The following is a 13,072-nucleotide window of genomic DNA, read 5'->3' as shown; positions in this document are numbered from 1 at the left end:
ACTTGAATTCTCATTCAACATATGAACATTCTGTACTTAATTACTCGATAGTTTCAGATGCTGAAGCAATTATAATTGTCCAAATCGAAAATAGAATTATTTAACTTTCTGAATGTTGTGTTCAGTAAGTTTTTCTCGAGAGTTGATTAGAATCAGTAGCTAGAATTATGCGATTATAGAATTTGAATGCGAAACAATGAAAACTATGATCAATTTTTTCACTTTGAAAAAAAATCCAAATTTAAACATTGTAGAGAACAAGAATAACGATATTTGTGTCATATACTGTGAATTATTAAGATGAATTTCAGATTAACGAAAAAGGATGGTGCAGAAGTCACACTGTCATTTCAAGTTTTTATTCTCAATTTTGTGCTGGAAACATGAGATGATATTCAGAGGATAACCAGTTTTTTCTGGATGTAAGATGATACGACAGTTTTTCGGAGAATTCAAAATAATTATGAGGGTATCTCTTAAATATTAGAGAATTTTTGAATAGACAATGCGAGAACAATTAATAGGAAAAGGTGGAATTTTCAAAATAAAACTGATGTGAAAGAGTTACAAGCTCGAACATAATTTGAAAAATTCGAAAAATTTATCGAATTTTCTCAACAGTTTCACAAACATTCAAAAATAAATTCACAAAATTTCGGAATTTTATGGAGAATTTGAAAAAATTTCAGATGATTCATGATTCAAGTTTCAAGTCCTATAATATCTAATAAAAATGTAAGAAAAATCATGAATGGCGAGAAATACTCCGAATTAGCCAAAGAGCATCAGAATCGGCCTTATAATTTTTCCAGAAAAATAGTTGACTGCTGTTGTAAAGGTGTCAAGGAGAGTCAAGGCAGCGGCGAAGACTAAAAAATTCTGAGTTGTGAGAAATTCAATAATTATTGTTTTGTAGTCTTAATCGAATTTTGACTATAATTATAGTTAGAACCTCATTCAAGGAGCACAGAAATTCAGAATTAGTAAATCACTTATTGAAATATTGACATTGAACAGGCGATCAACCGATAAGCATTATTTTCATGAATATTAACACTCAGTATAATAAGACGATGATGAATCATTCATTTTTGACAGAAACAAGGAAAAAAATGAAAAAAGATATAAGGAAAGGACATCAGTGTCGCGGCCACGGTGGCGGGAGCGAATATGAAAAAGGAATCTTTCAGTTTGACTGAGATAACAATGCAAAGCCAAAACTGTTAAAAGTCTTAACTTAAGACCAGGAAGATTAAGATTTTAGGAAATTCGTGACGATGTGTTTCAACTTTACAAAATCCACTTCAAATAGGACGGATAGGGGATGAATTATAGGAACCTTCAGGAAGTTTACAAGTTCCCTCAAAAATCAGAAAATTGTCGGTTCTTTCCGAATGTAAGATGATTCGAGCTTCCAGAGAATTTAAAACAATTATGAGTTTCTGAAAAAAATCAAAAAAATCCACGAGTTTTTCGGAAATTAGAACAAATTTTCAGTAGCTCTCAAATATTAGTTTTTGAATAAACCATGGGAGAATAATTGATAGGAAAAGGCGGAATCTACCAAATAAAACTGATGTGAAGGAGTCACGCGACCCCAACTACTGTACTCTGATTGATTTAAATGGGAAAGAAGAACATAATTTGAAAAATCAGAGAACATAGTTTCACCAAAATTTCCACGTTTTCCAAGCAAAATTCACAAGAATTTCGGGATTTCATAGAGAATTTGAAAAAATCTTAGATGATTCATCAAAGTTTCAAGTTCATGGCATCGTTGAATAAAGTTGTGTAAAAGATTATGAATGAGGAGAAAATACTTTGAATTAGCGAACGAGCATCAGAATCAGAGATTATAGGGGAGATGAGCAGAGATTATATGGGAGATCTCCAACGCCTATGCAAGGGCTTCGACCAAGTTTTTTCGTAGCGGCGACCCATGAACTACGCGGAGTAATACATGGAGTTCCATGTATGCTTCCATATGTATGCTTACATGTATGTTGATTTGAGGTAAAAAAGGTCTAAAATCACTGAAATAGGTTTCCAAAAATAATTAAAAAAATAAAGATGAGTAATTTGTTGCAATTCAACCCCTTTAGTTGGTTAATTGCAATAAATACGAAAAAATTATTGATAGCGTGAGAAGGCTCGATGGGGGAATGCCATGGGATGGCGGCAGTGTCAACTTCTAGACTGGGTCGGTCAAGTCGGCAGCGTTTGGCGGGAGAATGTTGCTGAATTTGAAATGTTATAATTTGAAATGTTATAACCAGGGCTCGGAACTTCGCCTGATTACGATTGTCAATAATAATTGAATGATTGTTGATAACAATGATAATCACATGAAGTTCGGGGTCGTGGTAATAAAATAAATACTAATATTTCGGATTTTCACTATGACTCTTATCTATGACCGTCATTATGATCATTATTCTTTACCCTCATCTTGACCCTTACTTTTGACCCTCATTATCACCCATATTTTTAATCCTCATTTCTGACCCTTATTTTTGACACTCATTCTGACCCGTATTTTTTACCCTCTGATCATTATTTGTGACCCTTATTATAAACCTTATTTTTTAGCTTCACACTGATAACTATTTTTAACCCTCATTCTGACTAGTATTTTTGACCCTCATTATGAACCTTATTTTTGACCCTTACCCTGACTAATATTTTTGACTGTCACCCTGACCATTATTTTTTAGACTCATCCTGACCCTTATTTTTGACCCTCATTATGAACCTTATTTTTGACCCTTACCCTGACTAATATTTTTGACTGTCACCCTGACCATTATTTTTTAGACTCATCCTGACCCTTATTTTTGACCCTCATTATGAACCTTATTTTTGACCCTTACCCTGACTAATATTTTTGACTGTCACCCTGACCATTATTTTTTAGACTCATCCTGACCCTTATTTTTGACCCTCGTTCGGACCCTTATCTTTGACCCCCATTATGAGGCTTATTTTGGACCCTCACTCAGACTAGTATTTTTGACCCTCATTATGACCCATATTTTTAACCCTCATTTTTGACGTTTATTTTTTACCCTCACTCTGACTATTATTTGTGACCCTTATTATAAACCTTATTTTTGAGCCTCACACTGACAACTATTTTTGACCCTCATTCTAATTAGTATTTTTGACCCAAATTCTGACTATTATGTTTGACCCTCATTGCAAACCTTATTATGAGCCTTATTTTTAACCCTCATTTTTGACGTTTATTTTTTACCCTCACTCTGACTATTATTTGTGACCCTTATTATAAACCTTATTTTTGAGCCTCACACTGACAACTATTTTTGACCCTCATTCTAATTAGTATTTTTGACCCAAATTCTGACTATTATGTTTGACCCTCATTGCAAACCTTATTATGAGCCTTATTTTTAACCCTCTCTCTGACCCTTATTTTTTACCCCCATCCTGATCCTTATTTTTTACACTCATCCTGACCCTTACTGTGAACCTTATTTTTGACCCTCATTCTGATCTTTATTTTTGACCCTCATTCTGAACTTTATTTCTGACCCTTATTTTTGACCCTCATTCTGATCTTTATTTTTGACCCTCATTCTGAACTTTATTTCTGACCCTTATTTTTGACCCTCATTCTGATCTTTATTTTTGACCCTCATTCTGAACTTTATTTCTGACCCTTATTTTTGACCCTCATTCTGATCTTTATTTTTGACCCTCATTCTGAACTTTATTTCTGACCCTTATTTTTGACCCTCATTCTGATCTTTATTTTTGACCCTCATTCTGAACTTTATTTCTGACCCTTATTTTTGACCCTCATTCTGATCTTTATTTTTGACCCTCATTCTGAACTTTATTTCTGACCCTTATTTTTGACCCTCATTCTGATCTTTATTTTTGACCCTCATTCTGAACTTTATTTCTGACCCTTATTTTTGACCCTCATTCTGACCAGTATTTTTGAGCCTCATTATGAGAATAATTTTTGACCCAAATTCTGACTACTATCTTTGACCCTCATTATGAACCTTATTTTTGACCCTCATTCTGACCAGTATTTTTGAGCCTCATTATGAGAATAATTTTTGACCCAAATTCTGACTACTATGTTTGACCCTCATTATGAACCTTATTATGATCGTTATTTTTTACCCTCTCTCTCACCCTTATTTTTGACCCTCGTTCGGACCCTTATCTTTGACCCCCATTATGAGGCTTATTTTGGACCCTCACTCAGACTAGTATTTTTGACCCTCATTATGACCCATATTTTTAACCCTCATTTTTGACGTTTATTTTTTACCCTCACTCTGACTATTATTTGTGACCCTTATTATAAACCTTATTTTTGAGCCTCACACTGACAACTATTTTTGACCCTCATTCCAGACCCTCATTCTGACTAGTATTTTTGACCCTCATTATGAACCTTATTTTTGACCCTTACCCTGACTACTATTTTTGACTCTCACCCTGACCATTATTTTTTAGACTCATCCTGACCCTTATTTTTGACCCTCATTCTAATTAGTATTTTTGACCCAAATTCTGACTATTATGTTTGACCCTCATTGCAAACCTTATTATGAGCCTTATTTTTAACCCTCTCTCTGACCCTTATTTTTTACCCCCATCCTGATCCTTATTTTTTACACTCATCCTGACCCTTACTGTGAACCTTATTTTTGACCCTCATTCTGATCTTTATTTTTGACCCTCATTCTGAACTTTATTTCTGACCCTTATTTTTGACCCTCATTCTGACCAGTATTTTTGAGCCTCATTATGAGAATAATTTTTGACCCAAATTCTGACTACTATCTTTGACCCTCATTATGAAGCTTATTTTTTACCCTCATCCTGATCTTCATGTCTGACCCTTATTTTTGACACGCATTCTGACCCTTATTTTTGAGACTCATTCTGACCAGTATTTTTGACCCTCATTATGACCCTAATTCTGACCCTTTTCCTTACCTTCATTTAGATCATTCTTTTAATTAACACGTGCGCTTCTCCACAATCAGTGCCTGAAAAGGAATTGTTCCAAGAACGTGTTACACAAATAAATTTGTAAGATTGAACGAACTTACCAAGTGAAGTTCAGTCACAATTATGTGAGCCGTCTCGTCCGAATAGATCAAGTGTAGTCATGTTTTCCTACTGGTCCTATCACAGTAATTTTAGAGAATTCCAGAAAACAAATGCCTCTTCACGGATTGGCATGCCGATAGTCCTCTATTTTCTACGTCATTATTTCAGAAAAATTCTTCAAATTGAACAAAGGGTGGGTAAACATTTGGGAGGGCTTAATCTATTTGGACGAGACGGCTCACATAATTGTGACTGAACTTCACTTGGTAAGTTCGTTCAATCTTACAATTATATTTCGCCATCTCGTCCTCTAGATCAAGTGTAGTTATTCCGAGTAAACAATTTGAAGACCACATTTATCATAACAATTAATTTTATTAATTAAACATTCAAATTTTTTTTTGTATTACAAATTAAAGACGTCTACATTATTAACCTTCATTTTCGAACACGCCTACAATGGCTCTAGCCAAGCTCTGAGATTCAATTAATGGACGGTTATAAAACCTGGCAAAAACTTGCGATTCTTGCGACCAATCTACAGTTTTTCTAATTGATTCTACACTAACCCCTCTTTGGGCTGCCTTGGACGTGGCTGCATGACGAGTACTATGTGCTGAATAAATTTGTGGGTCGATATTACATTCTTTCAAATAATCTTTGATCCATTTACTCAACGTCTGTTTGCTAGCAGTCTTGAAAGGTTTCTTGCAAGTGAGAAAAAGATATTTTTCAGTACGCATGTTACTCGTTCTCGCGAGATACTCCTGCAGCGTCGATGCCGCACATAATTCCGGATGTGACACAAAAATGGTATTTCAAGTAAAGGTTGTGGGTGGTTACGTCGCGAAGTCTTGATACGATCAGTAATAACAATGTAAATTTTTTTTCTGTTACCCTAATATTATTAATGTTAATAAGCGACAAAGTCTGAACTCGTTGAACGGTAATTAATGCTAACAGAACAATCAGTTTTTTAGATAGGCGTTCGAAACTCAAGTTTGGCAATGGATGAAGCTTTGATGGTTCCACGAGCACTGGTTTAGGATCCCACATAAAATCGTATTTCGCTTTTTGAGGCTTTATGGAATTAACTCCTTTGAAAAAACGTTTAATTGCTGAGTTTTCTCCAAGATCCAATTCTAATATGAAAGATAACGCCGAACGATAAGTGTTCAGTGATGCATATGAATTGACACTGTCCAATTTTTGCGATAAAAAATCCAAAACTTCAGTGACTGTTGTCTCGAATGCAGAATGATCCTTCTTTTGGCAAAATTCCCACCAATATTTCCATACTGAGTTGTATTGATTCAAACTACCAGAAGCTATCGAAGTGCTGACCATTGGTAAAGCTGATTCTGGGAAACTCTTTCTCAAGTATGCCATCCTGATAATTTCCCGGCTACCAGGGTAAGGCTCGCGTGAAGGGGGTGCTCTCTGCTATAAATGGAAGAAAGTAAATCACTTCGTGGTTTAAAGAAAATTGGTTCTGATGTGCAAATTTCCATAAACTGTGGAAACCAGCACTGAGAGGGCCAAAAAGGCACAACCACCACGCCTGTCGCTTTATCTTCCATAATTTTTTGTAGCACTCGGGATACAACTGAAAACGGTGGAAAAGCATAGAACTCCAGATCAAACCAATTTACGGTAAAAGCGTCAACTGCTACTGAGTGAGAATCCTGACTCCACGATATGTACTTGTCACACTTGAAATTATCGGAGGAAGCAAATAAATCAATATTCCTTTTCTCAAACACTTGACAAATTTTTTGAAACGCCCAATCTGCTAATTCCCATTCTGTGTCAGGTTGCAATTTACGAGATTCGTAATCGCTTCTTTGTTATCCGCAGAACGTACGTATGACGCAAAGACCCAAATATTTCTATCTTCACACCAGTTCCATATTTTCTCTGTTTCTTCATGTAATTTTTTGAATTAAATGCTACCATATTTATTAATACATGAAATTGCTGTTGTATTATCAATGCGTAACAATAATTGGCAATCGTGGTAATCAGAAGCAAAATGTTGTAACGCAAGAGAAGCTGCTCGAATTTCCAAGATATTGATGAGACTTGGTTTCATTCAACCGCCACCATCCATTGGTTCGTTGTCCATTGCAAAAAGCTCCCCAACCCGACAGTGAGGCATCAGAAAAAATTTCCAATTCAAAATGAGAATTTTTAATTGGGCAATCTGAGACTGAAATCTTGTCAATCCACCACTTCAAATCTGGCAAAATATTCCGAGATAACTTCATTTTACGAGAATAATCATTATTTGCTCTCTTGAGAGCAAGGAATTTTTCTGTTTCCAATATTTTCACGTGTAGCCTCCCATACTCTACTGCTGTAGATGCAGACACAAAAATTCCAATTAATTTGGCAAAATCCCTGATTTTACACGTCTTCTTATCAATAAACTTGGAAATGTATTCAAGAATCTTTAGACGCTTAGAATCAGGAAGCTTGATCACCCATTCATTACTGTCAATAGAAAAATCCAAAAACTGTACTTCCGTAGCAGGTATTAATTGACATTTATCATCATTTAAAATCAAACCTAAAGCTTCCAACAATTCTCGGGTCACGTACAAATTCCGAAGACACTGATCAGAAGATTGTCCTAACATTAAAATATCGTCAAGATAAATAACCGAGATAAATCCTTTAATCCTCAAATAAGTAGCTACTGGCCTCAATAATTTAGTAGATACATAAGGAGCGGTGCATAGACCAAACGGCAGGCAATTAAACTCGTACAATTGATTTTTGAAGCTAAACCTTAAATATTTCCTGAACTTTGAAGCAATAGGAATGAGATAATACGAATCTTTGAGATCTATTGTCGCCATAAAACATCCTGGTCTGAGTAATTTCAAAGCTGTTTTGAGATCTTCGATCTTGAAATGAAGAGTTGTAATAAATTTATTTAATTTCTTCAAATTTAAAATGAATCGCTTTTCACCATTTTTCTTATCAACCAGAAAAAAGGTAGAAAGAAACTGATTGTCACAAGGGACACAAGGAGAAATTGCTCCTTTGAATATTAATTCATTTATCAATTTTGGCATTATTTTTTCATCATCTTTACTCAGAATAGAATGCCTCACATGTCTCTGTATCGGTGGAATGTCGAAAGGGATTCTGTAGCCTCGCAAAATAGAAAGAATGCTCCTGTCTTCAGTAATGCTTCTCCACACATCAGAAAATTTTTTAAGACGACTTGCCAAATTACAGACCTCTATTTCCTTCTCGATTGGAGCGCGTTGTGTCTCGATCCCCCTCTCCTGTATGCACTCCTCGAACTCAATGTTTGGTTGAACTTCCTGGAGGGGGTTTTGGGGTTTAAATGTAGAGGGAAATTCTCCTTTTCAGCTGAACGATTCTCATAATTTGTCCTGGCACTGGTACTTGGTCTTGGGTGGGTGACTTTAAGCAATTTCTTGGATGATTGTTCCACAGCCTGAGCTGCCTTCAACTGAGCAGCAAAATCCTCTCCAAAAAGCTCATTGTCGACCTTCGTGTTTTCTGCAGCTCTTCGCACGATAGGATTCAATGTATTGGTGATTGATGTACGTCTACAGAGGGACTGATAATAATGAAGATCACAGAGAATTTTCCCTGCATCAGAAAGCTTCAAAATCAAATCCTTGAATTTTTTGTTTTCATCAGTTTCCTTATCTTCTTCTGCTGGTACTATCGTAAGACTCAAAGCAGCACCAAGAGCAGCTAGAGCTGCGCCCAATTGGTTTTGAGAGACACAACTATTATAATCCTTTCGTAAAACTGTGGCGCTCAAACATGGCTTGAGTGCAGAGTTGAGCATTGGTGCCTTCAACATTTTACAGTTCTCTGCTGGTGGATATTTTTTAATAAGCTCTTTTCTAGAGTCCTTTGCTAAACCTTCAGCTAAAATCCTAGACCAGCGCTCAGCTAGAGCCTGATGCAAATCAGGAGCAAAGGGACCCTCCTTTGAAGGCACATCTCCCAACAATTCCAAAGTGATAGGGTCAATCACAAATTTATCCTTTTGCCTGATATTTCTTACAACGTGGAGATGTGTCATGTGAACTTTTAGATTCATCTGATGAGCTAGAATACTCAGAGGAAGAACTTACACTTGAAGAAGAGCTGGAATCCCCAGAATAGCTGGAACTGGATAGTCCCGCTGATAATTTCTTTTTCGATTTACGAAAAATAGGCAGTGACGGTGACTTACACCTTGCGGATCTCGACTGACGAGACGCACTCGATCGTGACTTGTGGCTTTTCTTTGATCGATGACGAATAGCACTTTCATTCCTTGAATGATCGCTTTTATCTGAATTGGAATTTCTTCACCATAGCTAGTAATTAGCTCCTCGACGGGGATCTTCTCCTCTTCCGACTTCGCCCCATTAGGTAACTGCTGGTGTACTCCAAGTCAAATAACAAAATAATTAAAAGTAAAATAATAAAATTTGACACAATATTGCGGGACAGATGTGAATCGGACCGCACAGAAAAACATAATGATGTAGAAAATAGAGGACTATCGGCATGCCAACCCGTGAAGAGGCATTTGTTTTCTGGAATTCTCTAAAATTACTGTGATAGGACCAGTAGGAAAACATGACTACACTTGATCTAGAGGACGAGACGGCGAAATATAATCGACATTTGTATTACTACAGTTTTATTTTAAAAAATCATTTCATCACACTATAAACTGAGAGTTCAATGAGTGATTGACTCAGGGAAACTTCGTACAAAAATAATGGAAGAACGAAAATACAAAATTGGTATTTCTCAATATATTATCGAACGTAGATTACGTATTATATGGTAAGCGATACTAACAAGACATGAATAAATTCAAGCATAACTTTTTACATAAAATTACCGAGTTATCACAGACACTTCTATAAGTCCCATACTTTAATCAAGGACTGTCTTTCATTTCATTAGTTTATTCGCCTGAAATACACTCTGTCGGGTTTTTATCATCTCTTATAAGGTTATAAAATAAACAACAAAATTCAGGAAATTTTTGAAAATTTGGAGGCTATTCAGCCATTTTCATTATTTAAAGGAAATTGACGTTTTTTTAAAGAAAATTCTGGTGATTTTGAGAACTTTCATGAAATTACTAGGGAATTCAGGGTGTTTTTTTTGGAATTTCATAGAAATTCAAGTAGTTCCTAGAAATTTCAATACAATCTAAAAAATTGAGGAAATTTCAAAGGAATTCAGGAAGTCTCTTTAAGTTTGAGGGAATGAATTAGATAAGATTCAAGATATTTCACGGAAATTCAAGTGATTCCGCCGAAATTCTGGACGTTCTTAGGAATTCCAAGAGAATTCGAGAACTTCCTCGAATTTCAGAGGAAATTGGAGGACTTGTTAGAAATTCCTGAGTAATTCAACGAGTTTCGAGAAGTTTTAAAGGAATGCAAGGTTTTTTTTAGATATTTCTAGGGAATTTACAAAATTGGTATGAACTTAGGGGAAATTTAGAGAATTTGAAGAAAATTCTTGTGAATTCAATAACAGTCTAGAAATTTATATGAAATTAGAGGAATTTCTAGCAATTTCGTGGGAATTCCACGGGTGATTAGACATTTGGATGGATTGGGGGAGATTCTAGACATTTCATGGGAAGTCCAGAAATTTTGACGCAATACGAAGGTATTCATGTATTTTATGGAAATTTTTNGCAGCTCCCCCCCCCAAAATTTTTGTAAAAATTCGCGGTCTCCTTTAGTTTTGGCGATATTTTGGAAAAACTTACCAACTCAATTTTAAAAGATTGTGATTTCTCAATGCCCAATCTCCTCCCCCCCTCTCCCTCTGGGAAAGCATTTTTAGGACCCTTTGGCGCAAATTTTCGAAAAATTCAAAAAATTACGCTTAAAAAAACAAAAAAATTGTACCGTAAAATTGGGCTCAGATGACCCAGCATCATCCAAAACGTGGAGATTTCATATTTTCTGGGAAAGTGTTTATACGACCTTTTGGCCTGAATTTTCTAAATTTTTCAAATTCCTTGAAGAAAAATAAAAAAATTGATTCCGAAAAGATAGGCTCAGATGACTTAGAAACACCTGAAACGTGGAGATTTCATATCCTCTGGGAAAGTGTTTATACGACCTTTTGGTACAACTCACCTGAATTGTCCACTAGGAGATAATGAATCTCCACGTTTCAGATGTTGCTGAATCGTCTGAGCCCAACCTTTTAGGACAATTTTTCCATTTTTTCAAAGGTTCAATTCAAAATTTAGAAAATGTCTTTCATTTTGAAAATGTGCTAAAGAGGTTCCCCTCTTTACCACATTTCTATCGAATTAGGGGAACTTAATCCCCTAATTCGATAGATTCCAGAATATTTTTGCCTTGAAACCATCATTTTCTGGTTGATTTATTTCATTTATTCATCTTCTGAAATTATTATTTTTTTCTAAATTTTAGCCGGATGCAAATTCTAAACTGCAGATTCGAGAATGTAGAAAAAAAAACTTGAATTTACTTTTTTTTTCTGTGTCATTATTCCTTGGCCTTCAAGCGCCAGCTGAGATCCTGGCTGCGTTCTCGGGAAGAGCTGAGCTGTCTGCGTGTGTTTAACTTATCTCTGTGTTTACCTCTGTGCTTTATCTCTGGCTTATTTCACAATTGCTTTTTCCACTTATACCTCAGCGTTACAGCTTTTTCTCTTTTTCTTTTCGTGCATTTATCTCATATGTTTCACTCTAAGTATTTTCTCTTACCTTTGTATTCTTATTCTGTATGATTCGTTTAACCTTCTAAACAATAAACACCTTATCTTATCTTATCTATTTCAATCCCAAATTACAGAAGGAAATTTGGAAATATTAAAGTAAATCATCCCGTCAATTAAGTAATTGGGAAATAACGAATGAATTATCTAGCTAATCGGAAAATTGTCGAAGTCGGATTCGAAATTACCCATGTAATTTGGAGAACTACAATATGAAATTACTTGCCCATTCCAGTAATTCGGTAATGTGAATATTTATTATTCAATAATCTGTAATCTGAGAAATCAAATTCCCGGTGAGTCAAGTCTTCTCCAATGGCATTTTATTAGATTATTTCTATCGCCGATAGTTAGTAGAGGTCTTTGAAAATTCCTTCGAATATTTTGGTAATTTGCGATTAGGACTAATAAAAACTCATGTATTTCCCAATCGACTCAGAAGAACTATAAATTTCAAAGGATTAATGGATTACTGATATACAACTTGATATTTAATTGTAATCTCCAATTATTTTTTTTAAAATACGAAAGAAAAATGTAATTTAATATTTAGGAACGCCAAATTCCCAATTTTCCCGTCCCTGCTGTGAATTTATATAATTTTATCGAGGAGTAATTAATGGAATTTTAAAAGAAAGATTTCAATGTTTGATTTTGAGTCAACGGCTGAGCCTCAATTTCACCCTGTTGAAAATTGCTGGCGATTTTTTCTACAACTAGGGGACTAAAAAAACTATCAATTTTCTTCAAATTTTTTCGGCAGCTCACTTCGGAGATATGATTTTTTCTTAGTTTTTTCATTTTTCTCCAATATCTCGGGTTCTATTTATCCGATTTTGATATAGGAATATTATGGGTAAAGTTTTTGATCCAATCCGTAAGTGCTCATAATTACGAAATTTCCAAAGACAAAGTTGAAAAACTCGAATTTTCGAAATTACGTCACGTTTGATTTTCCTCATGTTTTTTTCAATGATTCTTATAGTCGAAACAAGTATTTTGAACCGTCATACAAGTTGGGTTTCATCCCAGATATATTTTAATTTTAAATTTTTTCTGTTCGAAATTCCGCAAATTTGGTCAAAACATCCCAAAACATCTTTGATTATAGATGGAAAAAATCTCTCTATAATCTCTCTATATAATGAAAGAATAAGGGCAAAATTTAAGACAATTCAGGCGACGCCAAAATTCGGGCGACGCCTAAAGG

General features: G+C 35.1%; 2 protein-coding genes across 8 annotated transcripts in view; one reads left to right on the top strand and one right to left on the bottom strand.

The window, feature by feature from the left end:
* The window catches only part of LOC107043813 (soma ferritin), an 84,802-nt gene that overhangs the window by 29,719 nt on the left and 42,011 nt on the right, over positions 1-13,072 (top strand). The gene's annotated exons all lie outside the window — the stretch shown is intronic.
* Positions 1-13,072, bottom strand: part of LOC107043812 (tetratricopeptide repeat protein 17) — an 84,061-nt gene that overhangs the window by 29,661 nt on the left and 41,328 nt on the right. The gene's annotated exons all lie outside the window — the stretch shown is intronic.

The sequence above is a fragment of the Diachasma alloeum genome, unplaced genomic scaffold (assembly GCF_001412515.2).
Source record: "Diachasma alloeum isolate Michigan unplaced genomic scaffold, Dall2.0 Dall_scaffold_00631, whole genome shotgun sequence".
Classification (NCBI taxonomy): Eukaryota; Metazoa; Arthropoda; class Insecta; order Hymenoptera; family Braconidae; genus Diachasma; species Diachasma alloeum.
The sequence above is the reverse complement of the archived record's forward strand: the minus strand, read 5'-3'. Positions and strand labels throughout refer to the sequence as shown.